The sequence below is a fragment of the Pleurodeles waltl genome, chromosome 8, assembly GCF_031143425.1.
Source record: "Pleurodeles waltl isolate 20211129_DDA chromosome 8, aPleWal1.hap1.20221129, whole genome shotgun sequence".
Taxonomy (NCBI): domain Eukaryota; kingdom Metazoa; phylum Chordata; class Amphibia; order Caudata; family Salamandridae; genus Pleurodeles; species Pleurodeles waltl.
This window is the reverse complement of record NC_090447.1, coordinates 1,450,103,809-1,450,129,338: the sequence shown is the minus strand read 5'-3', so window position 1 is coordinate 1,450,129,338 and position 25,530 is coordinate 1,450,103,809. Positions and strand designations below refer to the sequence as shown.

General features: G+C 45.3%; 1 pseudogene; it reads left to right on the top strand.

The window, feature by feature from the left end:
• Nucleotides 1-21,697: 21,697 nt before the first annotated feature.
• On the top strand, nucleotides 21,698-21,806 carry LOC138252106 (5S ribosomal RNA; annotated as a pseudogene).
• The last annotated feature ends 3,724 nt before the right edge of the window (nucleotides 21,807-25,530 follow it).

Sequence of the window (25,530 nt, the reverse complement as noted above, 5' to 3'; positions counted from 1 at the left end):
CTAGATAAAGTGTCTGTTTTTTCCCCCTAAAAATGGCATCAATTAATGGTTTACTGTACTAAGATCACCAGCTTCCCAGCTTTCAGGAACACACAGAGCTGAATCAAAGCACCTAATCGTGTACCACCAGTTTAAACATTTTTCAAAGAGGAAGGCAATTTTTCCTATTTTTTGTGCTATCAACCTACATCCAGTTTGAAGTGGATGCCAGTGTGAAACTACTGGTGGATCAAGGAAAGCTATAGATTTCTGAAAGGTAGACAAAAATCCAAATTCAACAAGGGATCATATGCGTAAATAACTTTTTGTCAGGATGGCCAAATTACAAAAGCAATATACTATTACATCTGCTAGGCCCTTCTGGTTGCAGCATTATATGGGGTTTGTAGGTTATCTGAGAACCCAAGGTGCCAAGAGGCAAAACTGAGCTGCGCGTTACAATGGTTTCTCATTAAGTACCGAATATAGACTAATTCACATTGTGAAAGTCAAGTGAAAAATGAGTATCAAGGATACTTGTGTATTTCTGAAACGAGCACAAAATACGGAGTTTAGGAGCCCTGGTTATTTGTACCTTTCTAAATTTGTGGGTACCTGTACTAGTGTATAATTTAGAGCAGTGGTTCCCAAACTGTGGACCGGGGACCCCTGGGGGTCCCCTTAAACCTCCTCAGGGGGTCCGTGACTGCTTAGAAAATAAACAGATTAGGTCCCCAGCTTTCAGTAATGACTCAGTGAGGGGTCCCCAGATTCCAAAAATGATTCATTGTGGAGGTGGGGTCTCTGGGTTCCAGTAATGATAAAGTGGGGGTCCACAGAAGTCGAAAGGTTGGGAACATCTGACTTAGAGTGATATCCAATTGGTAATAATGAATGTTCAACTATTCTATGCTCCCACAAGTCTAACAATAAAAACAGTACCTCACTTGAAGGGGTCGGCTCGGTGCCTTTGATAGTCAGTAAGTAATCTTTATTTGCATGATTAATTAAAACCATTGTAATAAAAGTTAAAGCAAGTCTAATTACACATTTTAAATAGTCCTAGATAAAAACCATTATGTAAAAGATTCCAATCAAATCTACTTTTATCAGCCTGTTAGCTGCAGGTAAAATGTCTAGATGCGCATTGGTTCCACTGTGATGCTTAAAATCTGATAACAGGCTTTTAATGTATAGTTAATTGTCCAAATGACAGACCGATGGGTGTGCAATCAGCATCTAATATGAAAAGCTGCTGGTAGAAGCTTTTAAAATACTTTGGTACAGGCCTAGCTAGATAGTCTGATGCTTGCCTTTGTTAGTTATCCTCTCAGTCTTACAGTGCAGTGTGGCAGAGGGAACCCTCCTGCAGACTTGTCAATACTTTAATATTCCTGGTACTTTGAATATGCCTATTAAATAAGAGCAAGCCCCTTATGTGGTTTGATCAGCGGCAGACAATGTGCTTAATGACTGTATTTTCTGTTCAAGCATGCTTAAAAAATAGACATTAGACCTGACAGCCTCGGGTAGTCACCCCTAACTTTTTGCCTGCCTCCCTCCACTTTTTCATACTGTTTTTTCCGGTCTTAGGACTCTGCACACTTTACCACAGCTAACCAGTGCTAAAGTGCATATGCTCTCTCCCTTTAAACATGATGACATTGGATCATACCCAAATGGATTATTTACTTTACTTATAAGTCTCTAGTAAAGTGCACTATATGTGTCCAGGGCCTGTAGATTAAATGCTACTAGTGGGCCTGCAGCACTGATTGTGCCACCACATAAGTAGCCCCTTAACCATGTCTCAGGCCTGCCATTACAAGGCCTGTGAGTGCAGTTTCACTGCCAATTCGACTAGGCATTTAAAAGTATCTGCCAAGCCTAAATCTCCCTTTTTTCTACAAATAAGTCACCCCTGAGGAAGGCCCTAGGTAACCCATAGGGCAGGGTGCTTTGTAGACAAAGGGCAGGACATGTATCTATGAAGTTTACATGTCCTGGTAGTGTAAAACTCCTAAATTCATTTTTGCACTGCTGTGAGGCCAGCTCCTTTCATAGGCTACCATTAGGGCTACCCTCATATACTGTTTGAGTGGTAGCTTCTGATCTGAAAGGAGTAGGAAGGTCATATTTAGTGTGGCCAGAATGGTAATACAAAACCCTGCTGAATGGTGAATTTGGATTTAATGTTACTATTCTAGAAATGCCACATTTAGAAAGTGAGCATTTCTCTGGACTTAAATCCTTCTGTGCCTTACAATCCAAGTCTGGCTAGGTTTAGTTAACAGCTCCCTTGTGCATTCACTCAGACACACCCCAAACAAAGGATGCTCAGCCTCACTTGCATACATCTACATTTTGAATGAGTCCTCTGGGGGTGGGAACGTGGAGGGCCCAACACTTATATGTCAAAGAACAGTAGCCTGCCCTCACACAAAGGACTGCCACACCCCCTACTGGGACCCTTGCAGACAGGATGGAACTGAAAGGGGACCTTGTGCACTTCTAAGCCACTCTTTGAAGTCTCCCCCACTTCAAAGGCACATCTGAGTATTTAAACAGGGCCTCTGCTCCTACCAACTCAGACACTTCCTGGAGAAGAGAACCTGAACCAGAACCTGCAACCTGTCAAGAAGAACTGCCTGGCTGCCCAAAGGACTCACCTGACTGCTTTCTGAGAAGGACTGCTGCCTTGCTGTTGCCCTGTTGCCTTGCTGCTCTCTGGCTGTGCTGAGAAGTGCTCTCGAAGGGCTTGGATAGAGCTTGCCTCCTATTCCCTGAAGTCTCAGGACCAATTCCTGCAAGAGGAACTCCCTGTGTGGCAGAAATTGACACACAGCTGACAGAAAACGACGCACAGCCTGCATCATGGTGAACAATTCACTGCACACCGAACTGGAAAGATGCAGCCCGAATTCGCCAGGAGAAGATCGGCGCAGCACCAGCGTAGCGACCGGAAATTCGACACACGGCACACTGGATTGATGCAAAGCCGAGCCGGAATGACACAGCCCGACTTCCTGAGAGGAGTCGACGCAGCGCCTGCCATGCAGCAGAAATTTCCACGCAACACATACCAGATCGACGCAGCCCCTGTGACTTCGTCCTGTCAGTACCGGATTTCAACGCATCGTCCCTGGGGCATCCGAAAACCCCACAACCCAAAGAGGATCCTAGACCGAATGCAACAAATCGGCGCAAAGCCTTCATTTTACCAGATAAATATTATATATTTCTATAAACACAGTGTGGTGTATTTTTGTGGTGTTCTACTGTGTTATTGCATGATTTCTTGCACAAATACTTTACACATTGCCTTCTAAGTTAAGCCTGACTGCTCAGTGCCAAGCTACTAGAGGGTGGGCACAGGATAATTTGGATTGTGTGTGACTTACCCTGACTAGAGTGAGGTTCCTTGCTTTAACAGGGAGTAACCTGACTGCCAACCAAAGACCTCATTTCTAACAATAAACAAGTTGGCAGACCAGTTGAATGTCCTCACCAGCAAAACATGCTTTCACTGCCTGTCTCTATTTTCTTATTCCTTTCACGTAAAGCAATTTAAGTTTGTGTCTGAGACCTTAAAATATGCATATGAAGTGCAACATGTCCTCTTTCACTGTCCTGCACAGTCGACAACTGTTGTACTCCTGAGGATGTTTCCATGAGGGTAGGTGAGGCAGAGCAGAGAGGATACAGAGCTGAGACCGGAGATATTTTTCCTCAGATCTTTTCATGAATGATACACCTAAGTAGGATTTCAGAGAGTCACTAAGGTAGCTCTGCAGAGTGAGCAATCCATGGGCTCTTCCTGAAAGTTCCGCTTTATCTTTCAGCAACAAGACTCTTTTGACAGCTTTAGTTGCAAGTTTTTGAAAACTATTATATGTCCCCAGGGTTTCCCAGAGGTCATTAAGTCCCAATAGCTTTATTGACTGTTGTAGGTATTTCTTTGCTGCACCTGCATCTTTGGTTGTTAGTTCGTTCCACAGGTGAGCATTTAGGGACCCTGGCTCTGCACTCTTATACCAGCTTTTTACATAGGCTCCTCTGTGTGTGAATTGTTGCAACTGGAAACCGAATTCTAATCTTATTTGTGCTGGTGAAGTGAAACTTGGTAGGCTGAAGATCATCCTTAGGGCCTTTGCTATAATGCCATTGCAATGTGAACAATCACGCTGACACAAAGGGCCTCATTAATACTTTGGCTGTCTGACGGAAAGACCGCTGCAGTGGCGGCCGACAAAAGACCGCCATGTTGGCAGCAACCAAGCACCATATTAAGAGACACACTGAGAAGTCCTCCAAAAACAGCTAAATTCCTGAAACCGTCAGGACATTGGAAGACGGAAAAGAGGCAGTCTGACCATGAGCCCTGTCAGCCTGACAGAAATTCAAATTACGATCCACAAGTCACGACAGTGGTACTTCCATAGCGGAAACTGTTGGGGACGTGAACCACAGCGGTCTCAACTCACAATACAATAAACACAGCACCACATTGGATTGTTGAATACCCCACACCTGACACACATCCAAACATTCTACACACTACACTATACAACCCACCCCTACACAACCCACAATTCTTTACAATGCCATACACAGCCACATGCAAGCAAAATCATACACAGAAATAGGACAACCAATATTAGGCATCCACATACATTTCACCATGCACACATCACACACCTGCATAACATACACAACACACATTTTACTACCACACACAATCCACAACTGCCACCTACTCACATCACACCACCTACACTTCACCACCTACCTTTTACTCCAGCCTCTCACCTTTGAACACAACCACACCGTCTTCACCACCACTACCATGTCCCTACAAAAACACCCACGTTTCACGGATGAGGAGTTGAGGGTCATGGTGGACAAAATTGACAGGGTCGAGCCACACATGTTTGGAGCACAGGTCCAGCTAACATCAATTTCAAGGAAAATGGAGTTGTGGCAAAGAATAGTCAACGGGGTCAATTCTGAAGACAGCTATCCAAGCACAAGGAAGGACATAAGGAAGAGGTAGAATAACCTCAGGCTGAAGATGGGTTTCATGGCCTCCAGGCACCAGCTGGCGATACTCAAGACTGGCACACTATGCACACCACCCCAGATTCCCCTGGTTGTCTAGTTTCCCAAAATGTCTATGGATTGTAGGCTTGCATGGGTGGCTTCACAGCATGGCCAAAAATACATGACTTACCCTTAGTGATTATCTCTCAAAAAAGATTTTGTGCCTTTTGTGTTGTTTTCTCATATAAGTGGGTTATTGTTCTTATCGGAAGACATGTGGGAAACTCAGGATGGTAGAAAACTTGTGGCTCCCTGCAGATTTCATGTTTTTCCATCACAGGAATGTGATGAAAATGTGTTTCCTCCAAATGTTTGACATTTGTTACAGCTTCTGGGCTAAATTACTTCGGGAGAGCCACGCAAGTCATGCACCCCTGGACTCCCTTGGTTATCTAGTTTTCAAAAATGTGCAGGTTTGCCTAGATGCCAGCTGATCTAGGGCCCAAAATCTACAGCTATCCACAATGGTAAAATAAACAAGGAGTTCTTAGTAAGGACTATCTATACATTTTGGTTGATAAAGAAGACTCCGTTGTCCTGACGGAGGATTTAAGGTCTGCCATGCTGAGACTACTCCATCCGGCAAATTTAAAAATGCAAAAACATTGACCAAAGCCGTCGAAACACCAATTTCTGTTGTTGCCTTTTTATGTTTGATGCACTACGCCATCAACATGATAGAGCCGTTCATATTTTTTTTTTTACTTTTCAAAAACAAAAAGTGAAGTTGGATTTTCTTTTCTTTTTAAAAAAAGCCCTTCTCACCATGGGAGTTCTCTCATTAGACCTTTTCTCATTTGTCATTAGACAGTTATCACTGCCTCTTATCCACATGTGTTTCCAGGTGGTGATAGGCAGTGAAAATTGACCTGTATGTCTGCAAATCTAAAGTAGGTGGGTGGACACAGAAGTCCGCTGCAGATAGCCCTTACTCAATCGGGACATGGGAGAAGTGGAACCATACCACACATGGAGAAGTCTTCCCAACGGTTACACCAATGTACCATCCATATACATATATATCAGTAGGCCAGACCAATATCTTCACAGAAAGGTGTTGTTACCATTGTGATGGAGTCTCCTTACCGCCACAGCTATAAATTTGGTACTAATTTTTTTAAGTTAATTCACCACTTACATTGATTGGTTTTAGCACCTCCAGAATTGCTGGCTTGAAAGCACAAATACTTATCAAAATATCTGAATATTGTAACCAAGACTAATGAAGCTGAGCCATAAAGCTGCATCAAGGCACTAAGGTGCATATTTATACTCTGTTTGTGCTGTTTGTGTGTCATTTTTGTTGACGCAAAAACAGTACAAACGTTACTCCATATTTATTTTGTCGCTAGACCCATTTAGAGACAAAATATAGGAGTTAACCTCATTTTTTGGATGTGTGAATTTACCTTGCGTCAGTGAGATGCTAGGTAGGCGCCCAGTCCAAAAAATGTCTCTAAGTGTCGACACCAGGACAGTGCGCGCTCTACGGGCATCTAGAATGCAAAAACCCAACACTTGCAAGATAAAGTAATTTATGCATTGTGATGATATGTTATTGTTTAACCTTTTGCATTGCAGAATTCCATCCAAAAGATTCATTTTTAAGGTGCTTATAAATACTGTACATTTTAAATTTATTGCTGCAGACATTCAGAGTGTGTTAGGGTGTGGTCCCTTTCCAGGGCCTTCTGGAGACTTTCCCTGCAACATGCCTGGGCGTGGTTCTAGGCTGGGCCAAGACTCTATAAAAGAGAGTCAGCCCAACTTCCAGTGCTCACTATTCAGAGGTCCCGGTGCAGAGCAGCAGCTTCTTCCTGAGCTCCTGTCCTATTTGGATTTTCCAGTCTTCTGCACTCATCTCTCATTGGTGATCACTGTTTCCAGGCGGTAAGACGGTGTTTGGACATTTCCCAACACCGTAATTGAGAATCTTCATAGTCTTGCTTTTAATTCTTAAATGAATAACAGATTACTTGTGCGCTGCCATTTTTTGACATTTGTATAGTGGTTTGCAAATAGGGAGGATGCGCAATTTATTCCATAAAGATTTGACTTCGTTATTACATTATTGTTCATTGCGCGCTGATATTTCTTGACATTTACATGATGTTTTATGAGTTGGCAAGACGTGCAACTCGTTTCATGAGCATTTAACTTTGTTGTTGTTTGCGCGCTACCTTTTCTTGACATTTACATGGTGGCATTTGAATCGGCGAAGCGCGCGATTCACTTCTCGTGTGTAATTCATGCTGTTCATTGTGCGCTACCATTTTCTGGCATTTACATGGTGGCATTCGAATCGGCAACACGCGCGATTCTTTCCTTGAGTGTTTTTTCATGTTATTCATTGTGCGCTACCATTTCTTGGCATTTGTATGGTGGCATTTGAATCGACAAGACGCGCAATTCTTTCCCTGGGTGCTTTTCATGTTGTTCATTGTGTGCTACTATTTCTTGGCATTTGTATGGTGGCATTTGAATCGGCAAGACGCGCAATTCTTTCCTCGTGTATAAATAATTTAAGCTACTGTGCGCTACCATTCTAAGACATTTTCTTGGTAGCATTTCAAGTTGACACGTCGCGTGATTTATTCCTTGAATCTACGTTGTGTGATTTCATGGTGCACAAACCTTTATGGTGTTTAATACTCATATAAAAATCTGCAATGTGCGCAATTTACTTCCAAATGTTTTTTTTTAGATGAACACAACAATACCAGAGTTCTAGATGTAATGCTGTGTGTTCCTGATATGTATTCATAAAAGGAGATTCATATGCTTGTTTAGAAATTGCTCAGAGTGTTTCCTGATTCTCATGCTAAAGAAAGTACTTGAATCTGAAAGTCCTATTTAACTTTTCCTGTTTCCTCCTCAGGTATTCGGTCATCTAAAGCCTAGTCAGTTTTAGGATTATTCCAGGGTTGTTCATGTTTTTCGGAAAAGACGAAGCTTAGAGTTGTAGCATGGTACTGATTTCATGAGATGTAATTTTGATGTTGTGTTTTAACCTTTTGCTTCCTACAGGTCTCCTTCCCAGCTGTTCCCGTCCTAATCCCATTTTCCCCACTTGGACTCTCTTAGACTCTGTGATAAATCTAATCAGAGTGTTGGAGCTGTCTTGTGGTGGAAGTGTTGGGAATGTGCACGGACCCCGAGGATCTGGTGGCTCTGACACTAAGCCCGTATTGCCTTATTTTTCTTCCCATGCAAAAATGGTTTACGGGTGGGGGGCGGGCCTTAATAATGGCACTAAGGCAGTCATTCTGACCGCGGCGGGAGGCGGTAGCCGCCCGCCATGCGGTCACCGCCATTTGGCCGCTCCGCGGTCAAAAGACCGCGGAGGCCATTCTGGCTTTCCCACTGGAGCACCCGCCGGCCCAGCGGGAAAGGCCCTGCAACATAGAAGCCGGCTCCAAATGGGGTGCACCCGTCGCGATTTTCACTGTCTGCTATGCAGACAGTGAAAATCATGCTGGGGCCCTGTTAGGGGGCCCCTGCACTGCCCATGCCAGTGGCATGGGCAGTGCAGGGGCCCCCAGGGGCCCCACGATACCCGTTCCCGCCATCCTGTTCCTGGCGGTAAAAACCGCCAGAAACAGGGTGGCGGGAAGGGGGTCGGAATCTCCATGGCGGCGCTGCTTGCAGCGCCGCCATGGAGATTCAGCCCAGACAGGGGAAATCCGGCGGGAAACCGCCGGATCCCCTTTTCTGACCGCGGCTTTACCGCCGCGGTCAGAATGGGCAGGGAAGCACCGCCAGCCTGTTGGCGGTGCTTCCGTGGTCATCGGGTTGGAATGACCCCCTAAGCCTGCTTAGTGCCATTATTCAACGTCTGGGTCAGACCAGGCGTTAGGGGACCTGTGGACCCATTTCCATGATCAAACACCATGGAATGGGCCCACAGGTACCCATCCCAAGCCCCAGGAACACCACCACCCACACCAGAGAGGCACCAGAGGATGGGAGACCCCATCCCAGATAAGTAGGGTAGGGTAGTATAGGTAAGTATTTAAAAAAAAATCTAAGTGCCATGGGGGGCCCTGAAATGGGGACCCCAGCATGGCACTGGGTGCAGTGGCCATGCCCAGGGGACACTGGTCCCCTGTGCTAGCCATTGGGGTGGTGGGCATGACTCCTGTCCTGTGTTAGGATGGTTGTGCGTCAGGAAATGACACTAGGCTGGTTAACAGCATTTTTTTTGCCTCCTACCAGCATAGCATCTTTTTATGATGTAAAACCCACTTAACCCCTACTGCCACCCCCACCATGCTAACATCATGATTTTTTGACGGAAGCCCAAGCTCAGCGCCAGCTTGCAGCATTCCATAAATTTGGCGCCCGTCTAGTGCTTCGGAATGACGCAAGCCAGCGCTATACTTTTTGAAGCAAAACTGAGTTTTCCCAGTTTTGCGGCAAAAAGTATAAATCTGGGCCCAAATGCTTTATGGTCCATTCACAAGCTATTCAGGCACCTCATACAAGATTTTCATAACGCTGGCCACAGGCCCAATGCAACAAAATAGTGCACTCACATCAACATACCGCCACCATGTTAGGGCCCATCCCATTTATACAACACAAGGCGGAATCCACATTTATGTTCATTGATATAGTGACATTTGATGCATTCACAACCTTAAAAAATGAAAAAACGTTTGATTACTTTTTTACCACATTTCAAATAAGGGCCTCTATTCTGAACATTACCAAATGCATGCCTAGTGAACCTTTATTATTGTCTCCCATGACAGCCACATGAGGCTTAGCAAGACATGTCTTCCATGCGTCTTCAGCACACTCCTTGTGGTAAATCCATCTCCTTTAAGATTATGGCCCTCATTATGAACACAGCGGTAGAAACCGCTGTGTTCATGCTGGCGGTCAAAACCCGTCACGCAGATCACTGCACCTGCGCTATGGGGCACTGCACCGGGGCCCCTCCCCACCCATGCCAAGTGCAAGGGCAGTGCCAGGGCCCCCAGGGGTGCCCTGGTGCACCCCTTCCGCCAGTCTTTGAATGGCTGGTGGCTGAGGAAACATTATCCAAGGGGCTGCCCCATCGGATAATGTTTCCGACCGCCGCCAGGCTGCCTGACGGAGGCATCCTGGTGGTGAGTGAGGGCAGCCGATGGCGGCCCTGATGGGGTTCATTATGTGGCTGTGTGGCCCGCCATGCTGGCTGGCGGTTTTACCCTCCACCGCCGACATGGCGGACCACACCTCCATGCTCATAATGACTGCTTATGTATGCAAGTTAGGGGGTCCGAGTATGCATCTGAGGTTTGAGTGAGCATATCTACTTTTGAAACTAAGGCAAACGTGCTAGAGAATATTGCCAAAATTCCCTAAAGAGAACGTCATAAACTATGAACAACAGTAGTTTTTGACACACATGGTAGTCTGTGAGAACGTAGCAAATGTCCCATCCACTGTTATGTGCAGTAATTTGACTGTAATGCACTTATCATACAATAAACTGAATGTCTACTAAGTTCTGACGGAAGATGAGCCTGACAAGCAGAACAAACATTTTACCCATACATGTAGGGCTGTTTGCATAGTTCTCTATAATGGTGTGATTTTTTTGTAAATTGCACTATCACCCGAGAGGGTATTCTGTCGCTGATGAAAGAGCAGTAAGGGGTGATTCATTGAGTAACCTAGTTGAAGAGCCAAGTCTTCAGCTTTATTCGGAGTGCACTAATTTTAGTGATGGTGAATATGTATAGAGGCAGGTCATTCTGGCCTTTTGGAGCCAATTTGGAGTAGTCTATTCTTTTTTCTCTGGTGCTGCCTGTATAGAGCAAATGTTTCTGGTAGGTTTCTGAAATATAAGGTGGTATTGAGGTATGCTGGACTTGCACAGTGTAAGTCTTTCAGTGTGCATTTCAGGAGTTTAAAAAGAGCTGTGGATTAAAAGTCACTTAAGCTTTTTCAGTTGCAGGGTGTATGCTTTTTGTGGTGTTTAGGAAGGAGATGAGGGAGTTATTCAGTTTTGAGGCAAGTGCAATGCCAACGGGTTTCAACCCTTAGGTAAATCCTTAGGTGACGATGAAGGGATGGCATGTGAATCAGTACCACCTTTACTATCTGCCTTCTAAATATGCAATACGCCTGTGAAAGGTGTGTGAAAGCACACCTAGCCCAAGATTTTCTTACCCATTTATGCTGAGTCCTCATCAGAGTCCTGGCTTATCCTGTATACAAACCAAGTGAACCTATACTAAAGCTTTCCTTCACTAGGTACTTGAAGCTCAAGAAAGCCTGTCTTTACTGCAACTTGAGTGCACTTGCTGTGCAAAAATCCAGCTCCTAGTTTGTGGATGCAAGTTGGGGGTGTCTGAGTATGCCTCTGAGGCTTCATTCCTCGAGCTGAGTGAGCATATCTACCTTTGAAACTTATGTTAATTATAATTTTGTAAAGCATGCAAATGCCCAAAGGTATCATGGTGCCGAGGAATCATGGAGCTTACATTGTTATGTATGGTAGAAAAAAGAGGACTGAATTAAGATTGGGTAGTGAAGAATCAAGTCTTTATATCCTTCCTAAACATAAGCGGAGTGGTCTGTGATTTTAGGAACAGTGTGAGACTGTTCCAGAGTTTAGCGGTGCTGCCTATGAAACTCCTACCAGCCCATTTTGCCAGCTTGCACTGAGGGATGATAACGTTTTTAGCTGGGACGGAGTGTAGTGTGCTTGCAGGGGTGTACCATTGAAGGTTATTTTTTAATTATTCAGGTCCGAGGCCATGTAGGGCCTTGTGGGTGATACAGAGGGCCTTAAAAGTGATGCGTTTGTTATGGGGAACCAGTGAAGTTTACGTAGGGCCTGGGAGGCTGACTGGAACTTTGGAATCCTAAGCACCATCCGGGCAGCTACGTTGTGCACTGTCTGCAAATTTTTTAACCCCTTCACTGCGGGCGTCGCCCGCTGGCCGACGCCCGCACTACCTCCATGGTGCTGGTCTCGACCAGTGGCCGACACCAGGGAGGGGGTTAATAAATCTTCCGTGTCTCCCCCCCGCCCCCCACCCGCCCATTTGTGACGCGCTGACGTTACAAAGTTGATTTCCCCATCGGAGCAAGCTCCGATGGGGAAAACGGCCTTCCCCACGTTCGGGAAGGCCTTGTAAGAAAGGGGAGAGTCTCCCCTTTCTTACGAGGCCTTCCTGAAGGTGTTTCCTGGCCCCCGATCGCAGCACACCACTAGATGCCAGGGATTTCACTTGGGGGGGTCGGCCCCCTCGGAAAACGCAGGGCGACCCCCTGTGGGGGCAATATTTTTTTTAGTTGTTGTAGGGTTTTCCTGGGTGCCATTTTGGCCCCAAAGGAAACCATACAACAACTAAAAAAAAATAGATCTATATATATATATATATATATATATATATATAGATCTATATATATAGATAGATATATCTATGTAGATATATCTATGTACATGGATATGTCTATAGATAGATCTATAGATATATGTATATATCTATATATATATATATAGATCTATCTATAGATATATCTATGTAGATAGATATATATATATAGAGAGATTGATCTATATATATATATATATATATATATATATATATATATATATATATCACTTTTGTCAATATGTGTGTGGTTTCCCTGGGGGCTGCGATCGGCCCCCAGGAAAACCAGACCCACATATAAAAGTGATATATATATATATATATATATATATATATATGTATATATATATATATATATATATATAGATAGATTTGCCGCCAGTTGTCTTGCAGTTGCAGCTTGCGTCTTCAAAGCAATGCACATACTTCAACTGACGCTTTTCAACTGTAGCTTTTAGGCAGCAATAAAAAAGTCAAGTAAGTATTGTGACTATGATTCTGCTACAAAAGGGTCAGACTTGTCTAGTGGCAGTTTTAGTGCCATAAAGAAGCACAGAAGGTTTATATGCCTACTACAAAGAGCAAATCTGTATTTTATGTAAATAGCTGAGTACATTAGTAAAGTCAGCCATTACCTGCGCTATAATACCAATGAAATGTATGTGCGGGGTGGAGGGTGGCTATGGAGAGATGAAGGGCACTCTTGCTCGGTGGTAATGAGGGAATCGGAGGAGGAGGGAGTGGGAGCACCAATAATGATTGTTGGACTGGGCGCAGGAGGTGCTAAAGACTGTGACGAATTGTATGTGACAAGGTGTTTTTTGAGTGTCTTGAAAGAACGTGCTGATTGAGGGAAGAAGCGCAGGTAAGGTGGCCTCTACTGTTGCACGTATCTCACACACACCATCGATTTTGTGACTGTCTACGTAGGCTAGTGTTTTAGAGCAACAGTTTAGCCAATATCAAAGATGGCATCTTGATGGATGACTGCTGCCGGCACTCCGGTTATAGAGGACAGCTCTGACATAGGATCAGAGACTGAGACATGAGATACTGAGACAGCATCTGAGGGATAGGACAATGGCGCAGACTCTGGGAGTGATTTTTCAGTCGGAGGAGTCCCATTCGATAACTCCTCTTCCAGTACATTATGAGGGAGGTGATGAGGACAGTCCTGCTGTCCCTTCGCAAGCAGTCTGTGCAACTGGGTAATAGTGGGTTAGCCCAACCCAGAGAGCAGGTGAATGCGGCGGCAAGCAGAGAGAGAGAGAGAGTGCTCTCTTGGGAGCTCCCCAATTTAGTTCAGCCCCAAATTCCACCGCCCAAATCGTATTGTGGAGACATCAAAATTATCTATCGCAAAACAAACTGGTTTTGTAGGGCAGGCACCTGTGTTTTTGGTCCTGGGTTCGGCGGCCATATAGAGAAACACACTACACCCAAACATTTCTGGAAACTAGACATTCGGGGGAGTCCGCAGAGGTGTGACTTTTGTGGATTCCCCAAAGTTTTCTTACCCAGAATACCCTGCAAAGCTGAAATGTTAAATAAAACTCAGCATTTCTGTCACACAAACTACAGGAATATGCTGGGATCCACAAAATTCCTACCACCCAGTGACTCCTCACCTGTCCTGATAAAAAAACTACCCCACTTGAGTGCCTACACCAGGTGCCTGCGTCAGGAATGGCTCACCCCAGGGTCAACAGCTTCCTCTTGTAAGGACCAACATTGACCTTTGTGTGATCTATTCCTGTCGCGGGCACCAGGCCTACCCACACGAGTAAGGTACCGTTTTTATCGGGAGACTTGGGGGAATGCTGGGTGGAAGGAAATTTGTGGCTCCTCTCAGATTCCAGAACTTTCTGTCACCGAAATGAAAGGAAAAAGTGGGTTTTTTGGCCACATTTTGATGTTTGCAAAGGATTCTGGGTAACAGAACCTGGTCAGAGCCCCACAAGTTACCCCATCTTGGATTCCCCTAGGTCTCTAGTTTTCAAACATGCACAGGTTTGGTAGGTTTCCCTAGGTGCCGGCTGAGCTAAAGGCCAAAATCTACAGGTAGGCACTTGCAAACAACAGCTCTGTTTTCTGTCAAAAAATGGGATGTGTCCACGTTGTGTTTTGGGGCATTTCCTGTCGCGTGCGCTAGGCCTACCCGCACAAGTGAGGTATCATTTTTATCGGGAGACTTGGGGGAATGCTGAATGGAAGGAAATTTGTGGCTCCTCTCAGATTTCAGAACTTTCTGTCACTGAAATGTGAGGAAAATGTGTTTTTTAGCCACGTTTTGAGGTTTGCAAAGGATTCTGAGTAACAGAACCTGGTCAGAGCCCCACAAGTCACCCCATCTTGGATTCCCCTAGGTCTCTAGTTTTCAAAAATGCACAGGTTTGGTAGGTTTCCCAATGTGCCGGCTGAGCTAGAGGCCAAAATCTACAGGTAGGCACTTTGCAAAAAACAGCTCTGTTTTCTGTCAAAAAATGGGATGTGTCAACGTTGTGTTTTGGGGCATTTCCTGTCGCGGGCGCTAGGCCTACCCACACAAGTGAGGTATCATTTTTATCGGGAGACTTGGGGGAACATAGAATAGCAAAACAAGTGTTATTGCCCCTTATCTTTCTCTACATTTTTTCCTTCCAAATATAAGAGAGTGTGTAAAAAAGACGTCTATTTGAGAAATGCCCTGCAATTCACATGCTAGTATAGGCACCCCAGAATTCAGAGATGTGCAAATAACCACTGCTCCTCAAAACGTTATCTTGAGCCCATTTTGGAAATGCAAAGGTTTTCTTGATACCTATTTTTCACTCTTCATATTTCAGCAAATTAATTGCTGTATACCCTGTATAGAATGAAAACCAACTGCAGGGTGCAGCTCATTTATTGGCTCTGGGTACCTAGGGTTCTTGATGAACCTACAAGCCCTTTATATCCCTGCAACCAGAAGAGTCCAGCAGACAAAACGGTATATTGCTTTCAGAAATCTGACATGAAAAAGTTACAGAGTAAAACATAAAGAAAAATGGATGTTGTTTTCAGCTCAATTTCAATAATTTTTTATTTCAGCTGTTATTTTCTGTAGGAAAACCTTGTAGGATCTACACAAATGACCCCTTGCTGAATTCAGAATTTTGTCTAGTTTTCGGAAATGTTTAGCTTTCCAGGATCCAGCATTGGTTTCACACCCATTCCTGTCACTAACTGGAAGGAGGCTGAAAGCACCAAAAATAGTAAAAATGGGGTATGTCCCAGTAAAATGCCAAATTTGTGTTGAAAAATGTGGTTTTCTGATTCAAGTCTGCCTGTTCCAGAAAGGTGGGAAGATGGTGATTTCAGCACCAGAAACCCTTTGTAGATGGCATTTTCAGGGAAAAAACCACAAGCCTTCTTCGGCAGCCCTTTTTTCCATTTTTTTTGGAAAAAACAGAATTTTCACCGTATTTTGGCTAATTTCTTGGTCTTCTCCAGGGGAAACCACAAACTCTGGGTACCATTAGAATCCCTAGGATGTTGGAAAAAAAGGACGTAAATTTGGCGTGGATAGCTTATGTGGAAAAAAAGTTATGAAGGCCTAAGCGTGAACTACCCCAAATAGCCAAAAAGGGCTCAGCACTGGGGGGCGAAAAGGCCCAGCAGCTAAGAGGTTAACAGTCTTTGTTAAGATGGAGGGCATTGCAGTAATCGATAAGGTAATGACTACAATTTTTTGCACAGAGCAATCAGGCTTCACTTAAGAGGCAATGTGTAAAGTATCACAACTTTGGACAGCTATGGTCCCAGAGAGGCTTTATGACCTCTTCTGGATCACCTATCCAAAACGGTGACAGGGTTTACCAACTACTGCAAGCATTACAGTTACTGGTGAAAATTGAAGTTGTTGAACGTACAGCACATCAAAGGTCAAATAATTACATTTTGTTAGGCAACACCTATCCTGACCAAGTGGGATGTTATTGTGCTCTCCATGGCACATCCTTTAAGAGCAATGTAGCGACTTAAGTCCCCTGGACACGGCCATTGGGCACAGTGCCATGGAGGGGGGCCCAAGTTAAGCCCCCCATGGCACTTTAAAAAAAAAGGTAAATACTTACCTGTACTTACCTGGGATGGGGTCCCCCATCCTCTGGTGTCCTCGTGGTGTGGGTGGGATTGTTCGTGGGGCTTAGGTGGGCACCTGTGGGCTCTTTTTTCTATGGTCACTGATCATGGAAATGGGTCCACAGGTCCCTTAACACCTTCCCTGACCCAGGCCTTAAATAATGGTGCAAAGCAAGCTTTGCATCATCATTTGACCCCTCCTCCCCCGTGCATGATTTTAGCACAGGGGGATAAATATGGCACTAAGGCCATAGAGTCATTTGTGATGCAAGGTAGGTTTCCACATCCCAAAAATTACTTTAACTCTGTAACTTTGGCACTAGATGGGTCTAGCACCAAAGTATAAATATGGATTTAGTTTTGCACCGAATTTACAAAAACAAATTACACAAACTTGGCGCAAAACAAGTATAAATATGCCTCTTTATTTAAAGGTCCTGGGTATAAGTCTATCATAACAACTTTAGAAGGGAGAGTACCTGCACTTTAGCACTGATCAGCAGTGATAAAATGCTCAGAGTCCTAGAGCCAACAACAAGAGGTCAGAAAATATAGGAGGAGGAAGTCCAACAAGAACATAGGGGGTCATTCTAACTCTGGCGGGCGGCATAGGCCGCCCGCCAGAGTTCGCCCGACAGAACACCGCTCCGCGGTCTGAAGACCGCCGCAGTGATTCTGTGTTTCCCGCTGGGCTGGCGGGCGACCGCCAGAAGGCCGCCCGCCAGCCCGGCGGGAAACCCCTTCCCACGAGGAAGCCGGCTCCGAATGGAGCCGGTGGAGTGGGAAGGTGCGACGGGTGCAGTTGCACCCATCGCGAATTTCAGTGTCTGCTAAGCAGACTCTGAAATTCTTTGTGGGGCCCTCTTACGGGGGCCCCTGCAGTGCCCATACCATTGGCATGGGCACTGCAGGGGCCCCCAGGGGCCCCACGACACCCCATACCGCCATCCTGTTCCTGGCGGGCGAACCGCCAGGAACAGGATGGCGGTATGGGGTGTCGGAATCCCCATGGCGGCGCAGCAAGCTGCGCCGCCATGGAGGATTCCTGAGGGCAGCGGAAAACCGGCGGGAGACCGCTGGTTTTCCTGTTCTGACCGCGGCCAAACCGCCGTGGTCAGAATGCCCTGCGGGGCACCGCCAGCCTGTTGGCGGTGCTCCTGCGGAATGACCCCCATAATGTGTATTTTAAATAGGGACGGATTCCATAAGTTTCATTCAGTCTTTTATCTGTCTCTCAAGACCCCTTGACTCTGTGCAGCTCCCTCTGCCCCTTTTCTGATGATCATGTGGACTAGATTTGCTGCTGATCTATTTGCTTTGCTGATGAAGAATTATTGAATGCTGTCCCTTGGAGAGGTATATCTCTCTGCTGAGTGCCATTTCCCTAGACGTGTCCCTTTTTCTAGATTAGAAGCTAGCATGCTGACACTCACTCTTTTTGTAGCTAGTATTCTGTAGCCCTAGATATATTATTTTTCAAATTACCTTTGTCTATTTTGTGTTTTGCCTGATTGTGTAGCCTATTCCCACAAGTACCTGTCCTAATTTGGTTTGCTGTAGGGACAACCCATGTCCAGCCCTGAATTGTGTACTCTGCTTAATTGAGCTTGACAAATGATAACTCAATCTGGCCTGAAATATGTTTTTGTGTCTCTGATTATCTCATTAATGCTATGTATTATTCTTTATAGTTTGATTTTTTGCACAGTCGTCATGACATTAGCTTTGTGGTTATAAAATAAAGCTTTATAATGTTTTATTGACAGGAGTTTCCCTTCCATAGCCACATTGGTCATGATGTTGAAATTGTTTGGGTGGTGTTGATGTAATTTTGTGTATGGTATACCAAAATTCTATTTGAGTCAACAGGTCCATCTACCTCGGCGATTTTTTTGATTCTTGTGACGGATGAAAAGCGCGTTAACACATCTCAGACATGAGTTGCATATGAGAAGAAGGGGCCAGGGTGTGGCCTGGAGAAGAAGACCAAAATGAAGATAATATTGTCAGTCATGTAAAATAAATCCACAGACACTAGCACTTTGTTAATTGGGCGTTAGATGGACTTGAGGTTTTCTTTATTCTACACAGCATCACAGTGAACACTGCGGACAAGGGATGCATCATGGCTGCAGAAGATATAGCCAGACAGTAGCCTTCCTATGGTACGGTCAGAACTTTTACCTTAGAAGGGTAGTGTGCCTGGACAGGATGCTGTGGGATAGGGACCAGCTTTCCAGTGCCACTGCATGACTTCATTTCATGCCAGGTGAGAAATAAGGAATCTATGTAATTCACCTCACTCATTTTAGCACCTTGTGAGTCTTAGCTAATGCTACTGACTTCTGTTGATTTCCCAGACTGCCTGTTTGATGGAAGCTTCACAACACATTCTTTCTTTGTTTTATAAACGTTACTTTCATTTTTTTTTACTGTTAGAATGTGCAATGTGTGACTACACTGCTCTGCTGCCTCCGAGCAAGCTGCTACACCCTAACAAAAAATCTATACAATACATGTAAACATTCAGATACTGCTGTGCATTGAGCACTTGTTATTTGACATAAATGGAGTACATTAAATGTATCCTCTGCGTTATTGGCAGGGGAGTAGCTTGCTCAGTTTGATTGGGGGTATGTGAACTTCAGATTTCCCAACAATCACGCTGACACAAATGGCCCCATTGGGACTTTGGCAGTCTGACGGAAAGACCACTACAGTGGCGGCCGCCAAATGACCGCCATGTTGGCAGCAACCAACCGCCGTATTGAGAGACACACTGGGAAGTCCGCCAAAAAAAAAGCGAAATTCCTGAAACCGCCAGGACATTGGAGGATGGAAAAGAGGCAGTCTGACCACGAGCCCAGCCAGCCTGACAGAAATCCAGATTACCATCCACAAATCATGACAGTCGTACTTCCATGGCGGAAACCTTTGGGGGCTCGAACCACAGCGGTCTCAACTCACAGCACAATAAACACAGAATCACATTGGATAGTTTGAATACCCCACACCTGACACACATTCACACACACTACACACTGCACTATACAGCCCACCCCTACACAACCCACTATCCTTTGCAATGCCATACACAGCCACAGACAAGCAAAATCATATATATAAATAAGAAAATCAATATTAGGCATTCACATACATTTCATTATGCACACATTACACACCTGCACAACATACACAACACACATTTTACTACCACACACAATCCACAACAACTGCCACCCACTCACTTCACAGCACCTACACCTCACCACTTACCTTTTACTCCAGCCTCTCACCTTTGAACACAACTACACCGTCTTAACCACCACTACCATGTCCCTACAAAAACACCCACGTTTCACGGATAAGGAGTTGAGGGACAAAATTGACAGGGTAGAGCCACACATGTTTGTAGCACAGGTCCAGCAAACATCAATTGCAAGGAAAATTGAGTTGTGGCAAAGAACAGTCAACAGTGTCAATTCTGTAGGCAGCTATCCACGCACTAGGAGGGACATCAGGAAGAGGTAGAATTATCTCAGGGGGAAGATACATTTCATGGCCTCCAGGCACCAGGTGGCAGCACTCAAGACTGGAAGTGGGCCCCACCTCCTCCCCCTAATTTCACATCTTGGGAGGAAAAGGTCTTTGGCATACTGCATCCTGAGGGCCTGACAGGAATATCTGGGGGAGTGGAGTCTGGTAAGTCCCCACGATTCACATACCACCCACCACACCTCTGTCCAAATGTACCAATACTCCTCTCTGGCATGCCACATGTCCACTAAACTCACCTGGCTCCACAGCCCTTGGAAATGGCACCTGACGTACTGGAAAATCATAGCACTACAATTCCAGGAATGAAATAACCCAGCATCGAGAAAATTGGAACAGTGCACAAAATGTGAGATGTTGTGCATGTGAAACTAACTACCAACATAAACCATCTTGTGCAAGTGTGTAAAAGTGAATGGCAATGACAGCAATGCAATGACCTACTCCCACTATCATCACCAAGAAAACACAGCTATAGCTGAATGCCCAATCACAATGCCCATAGAATAAAGATGCCTAAGATTAAAATGTACTCATCTGGATGGAAATATTGATGTAAAAGTGGGCACACATGCAGTACAACCAGTTACAAGTCAAATTCTATTGCATTCTCCAATACTGTTTTACTACTCTGACACTTTTGTGCATTGTACACCTATTTGTTTTGCCGTGTATCATGTTAGACACTTCAGAAGGCTATAAAGATGAATAGCCATGGGAATATTCAGACAACATAAGATGGTATCAGAAGTCCAATCATTGCCAACAACGTTTAACAGCCACAAGCATGGTGTATGGTATGGAAATTACAGAGTCTCGTGTTGTGAGCAAGCAAGATTGTGCAGCAGCTGTGATTGTCATTTCTGGGGATCATGTTAAGGCACTGCCTGGATCTCACACAACAACAACCATACCTGAAATGTGAAAGCAACTCTGTGTTCCGCTTCTCCCACAGGCAACCCTGCCAATGTCACCATGGTCAGGATACCAGAGACTGCCACAACCCCTCTGGAAGAAGGCCCCAGTGGGGACAACACCCCAGATGTGTGGACACGGAAGAGGAAGCTGGCCCATCAGGGACACCTGGTCAGTCAACAACTGTCAGCCTTACCCTGCCTACATCGACTCCTCTCAGCCCTGTTGCATCTACATCAAAGGCAACCATTTGCCCCCAAACCTGTGTCCCAAGGACTGTATCATCCATTGTGTGCCCCACAGTAAAGGTACCTGAGTCTCCTCTTGTCACTCCTGACAATGATGGCCCTGCCACCACTGGGAGTGGGCACACTGTGCCAGGGGCACAGGCACATGGGAGCAGGGTGAACAGGAGGGATGCTGTAGGCCACCGGATGGGGGCTCTAAGGGACAATACTGACCAGTAAACCATCTCCCAAGTCTTGGGAGCATACCAAAGTTCCCAAGGCTTGATGGACCAAGTAATCACCATGATGGGGGAAATTCAACAGCTGCAGAGGGACCGAATGTCCGAATTCCCAATCAGAGCCTGTGCAGGTGTAGTTAAGAGTATCAGGCTCCAGGACGGTGGACTTTGTGAGCACAAGAGAGCTGAAACTGCAGCCTTTGCTGCCTATGGCCATACCACCCTGAATGCGCTCAATCTAGGCAGCTAAGCAGGGTCAGGCCTGGTTAGTACTTGGATGGGAGACCGCCTGGGAATACCAGGTGCTGTAGATATTTTTCCTCTCACAGACAGTAGGTGGTGCATGTCTTAGCTCAATTACACAGCTTCCTTGCTAATTTCACTTTTCAAGGAGCTGTGACAGGCCCAAAATGCCTGCTTAGCTTCCATTGCTGGGGTGCTAAGGGACATCAACACTACCCTGAGTAGGACTGAAGCACAACATCAGGCCTTTTTCACTAGCAATGAGTCTACAAGCCTTTCTTGCCTGAACCCTTCACTGTCTAGATTCTGTCATTGTAGACTCCTTGTTCCGCCTATTGTTTATCTGTTCACAGTGAATCACACTTTAACAAAGGTCCTGTTCATGTGTCATGAATCTACCATGTACAACTGTGATGCATGGCAACTCTGCCATCAATATATCCCTCTGTATTGTACAACCTATGTCATGGGCATCACACGTGGACACTATCAGCATAAGACTGATCACATTAGGATTCAAACATGGATAGATTCAAAACCTTTAGTATGCTACATCTACACACGTTTATTGGTAGACATACAAGCAGCACAGTAAGATAAAGATGTCTCCTAAGGTGGCAGACACTGCTAATCCACGGGAATCAGAAGTTAGGGACATATCTGTCTTCCCACGAGCCAGAAGGCATACAGAATGTTCCTTTCTATCACCTGGTAAATCCTTACCACATGACCATACCTTTGCTCCCTGATGTACATACCCCATGGTACAGACAGATATCAGTGCTAATGTCCCCAGTCCAGGGATCTTTCTCTTACATTGGTCAAAAACCTGTAGGGTTGCATCTCACCTATGTCAGTCCACAGATACATGCACATTGGCAGCTAGGTCAAGGGTAGGTTAGATATAACAATAAACATTGTGATGGTAGAGGCTATGGTTCCACATTTTCACATGTGCCAGACTCATATGGAGATGCCACTTGCACCATTTGACAACCTACAGTACCCTACAGGTAAACATGAGGGGTAGACACATTTCCAGCCCAGTGGCCTGAAAGTCTGGCCATGTATGTTACACTCCACAGACCCATTGCATTCAGTACCTGGTTTCAGCCATGTCCACTTCTCATGTGTGCCTGTAATTCTCATCTGCCTTTGACACTGACTGTGACTTGCTAACGATGATGAGCCAAACTAGAGCTCACCAAATCTGTGATATAGATGACAGATAGGACATACCAGAAAACTTTCCTCAATGCAGACAAGTCATGTTCACAAGAGTGTCATTGCAAGTGCATTAACAATGCACACTGTATACCAGTATGTTCTTTCCACAATACCACATTACAGTCTGCATGCACAATTCACTCATAGACAGTTTGCCTACCTAATACCCCATAGCTGATGGTAAAGAGGGGGTGACATGCTACACATCAGCACTAGCTTAATATCTTAAATCACTACATCACAAATACATCACATAATTTGTGTCAGTAGAAGTGCTGATTGGTGAGATCTGCCCTTGTGTCTCCTGCTTCATCTTCATCTGGCTCATCATCAGTTGGCAAATCAGCATTTCCACCTGCAGGTAATGCAGGCACCCCCTTATTTGGTAGAAATGGTATATGACGTCTCAGAGAAAGATTGTGGTGCATGCAGCAGGCAACAATTATTTGACATGCCTTGTTGAGTGAGTAGAGGAGGGCTCCTCCTGAAGTGTCCAAGGACCGAAGTCTTGCTTTCAGGAACCCAAAAGTCTGCTCCACGACACGCCTTGTCCTCCTGTGGGCCTCATTGTAGCGGACTTCTCCTGGTGTTGTTGGGTACCTCACTGCTGTCAACAACAAAGGACGGTTAGGATAGCCAGAGTCACCTGACAGCAATTAGGTAGAACAACACAAACATATATGTGTGACATGCAACATCGTGATGGCAGGAGACATACTTTGCAATCACACATTTCATTTATAACTTAACAACCACCCAGGCCCTCTCTGTGTTGTGTCGTGTCATCAGCAGAGGGCATTGCTGTTACGCATGATGATGGAATCATGGACTGATCCTGGATACCTAGCACTGACTTGTGAAATGTACTGCTCTGCCAGACACACCACTTGAACATTGATGGAGGGGTAGTTTTTTCTGTTCCTATACACCTGTTTATTGGCACTGGGGGGAACCAAGGCTACATGTGTGCCATCAATTGCTCCAACCACATTTTGATTGTGTCCCATAGTATGAAACTCTTCCTTCAAATAGGCCAAATCCGCATGTTGGGGAAACCTGATCTAGCTGTCTATGTGTTTCCACAATGCATACAATACCTTCTTCAAAACCAGACAACATGGGCTAAAACATCACTGCAGTTAGGGCCACTGTATTCTGAAAGGACCTGTTGGCCAGGAATTGTAGCACTGAAATGACTTGAACAGTGGGAGGTATGCTATTGGGATTGTCCATGGCAGGCATCTGATCTGGCTCCAACTGATCATAAAGATCCATGATAGAATGCCAGTTCAGCCGATATGTCTGGATAGTATGTCTTTCCTCCATGTTGTACAGGTCTACAAGTGGACAGTACACTGGTGGTTGTCTTCCTGTGCTCATGGCAGGGTAACTATTTAGAAACATGTAAAGTAATATGTGACATGCAGCATGCACACATCATGTAAATGTCCATATACAAATCTGCTGTTGAGGTCGGTTACAACCTCTGACATCTACAGTACAGCTATGTATCCGACGACACTCTCCTTGGTGCACATTCCCTCAATTACCTAGTGAACTACACATGCATAATCATCTTTGACCATATTTGTTTGTTTGTCCAACTGACTTGACATGTCATACACATATTGTTGCTCATTATCTGCATGTACAACGCACATAGGATCCTCAGAATAGGTGTACATTGCTATCACCACATGTCCTTCAGTTACATAACTTTTACTGCTCACATGCACTTAAGAGAACTAAACATGAAGGCAGCACTTACAGATATACTGAACAATATAGGGCTTTGTTTATGAAATGTGCTCAAAATGGCAGCTGCCTGACCTACTGTACTAGAAATGTGGAAGTAAACTAAGTCCGCCGGTGGAAGTCGTCATGGAGGTAGGCGGGTACAACAGTGGTGCAATTTGCCATTTGTACACATTGCTGCAATTGGCGGACTTGGGCCCATGGCGATGTCCACTGGCGGTGACGGTCCTGTGCATGGCGGACGTGACTTCCATCTTCTGCAGTATTGCTCTCTTGACTCCGGATACTGCTGCCAGCAAAACTCCACTACCTGAGTTGCTGTGTACTGCTTCTGGGAGCTATCATGCCACGTCCTGCACCGAATTGTTCCTTTTGTCTGTGTCAATCATGGTGGTCAACACCCATCCAAAAAAGGATTTCTGGCGTGCCATCGCCAAGCAAGTGCAGACCCTGGGGGTCCACAGCTGGCGAAGAACCCACTGTAAGAAGCAGTGGGAGGCCCTGAAACCCTGGGCCCGAAAGACCGCAGAGGCTCAACTGGGGATGTCCTCCCAACCAGGGAGGGGTGCCCATCGGACCTTGACCACCCCAATGGCCGCATTTTGGCGGTGGCCTACCCTGAGCTGGATTGGCATTTGAGGGCACCACAGCAGCCACAAGGGGGTAAGTACAGACAGAACCCATATACACGCCTTTGCAGTTAAGTTTGAGATGTCTAGGTATTGCAGCTGTGACATTGTGGTAAATGCTAGAGGTAAAGTATCTCCTGGGAAGATATAGTAATGCAGTTGCCAACATTGAAACACTGATGTG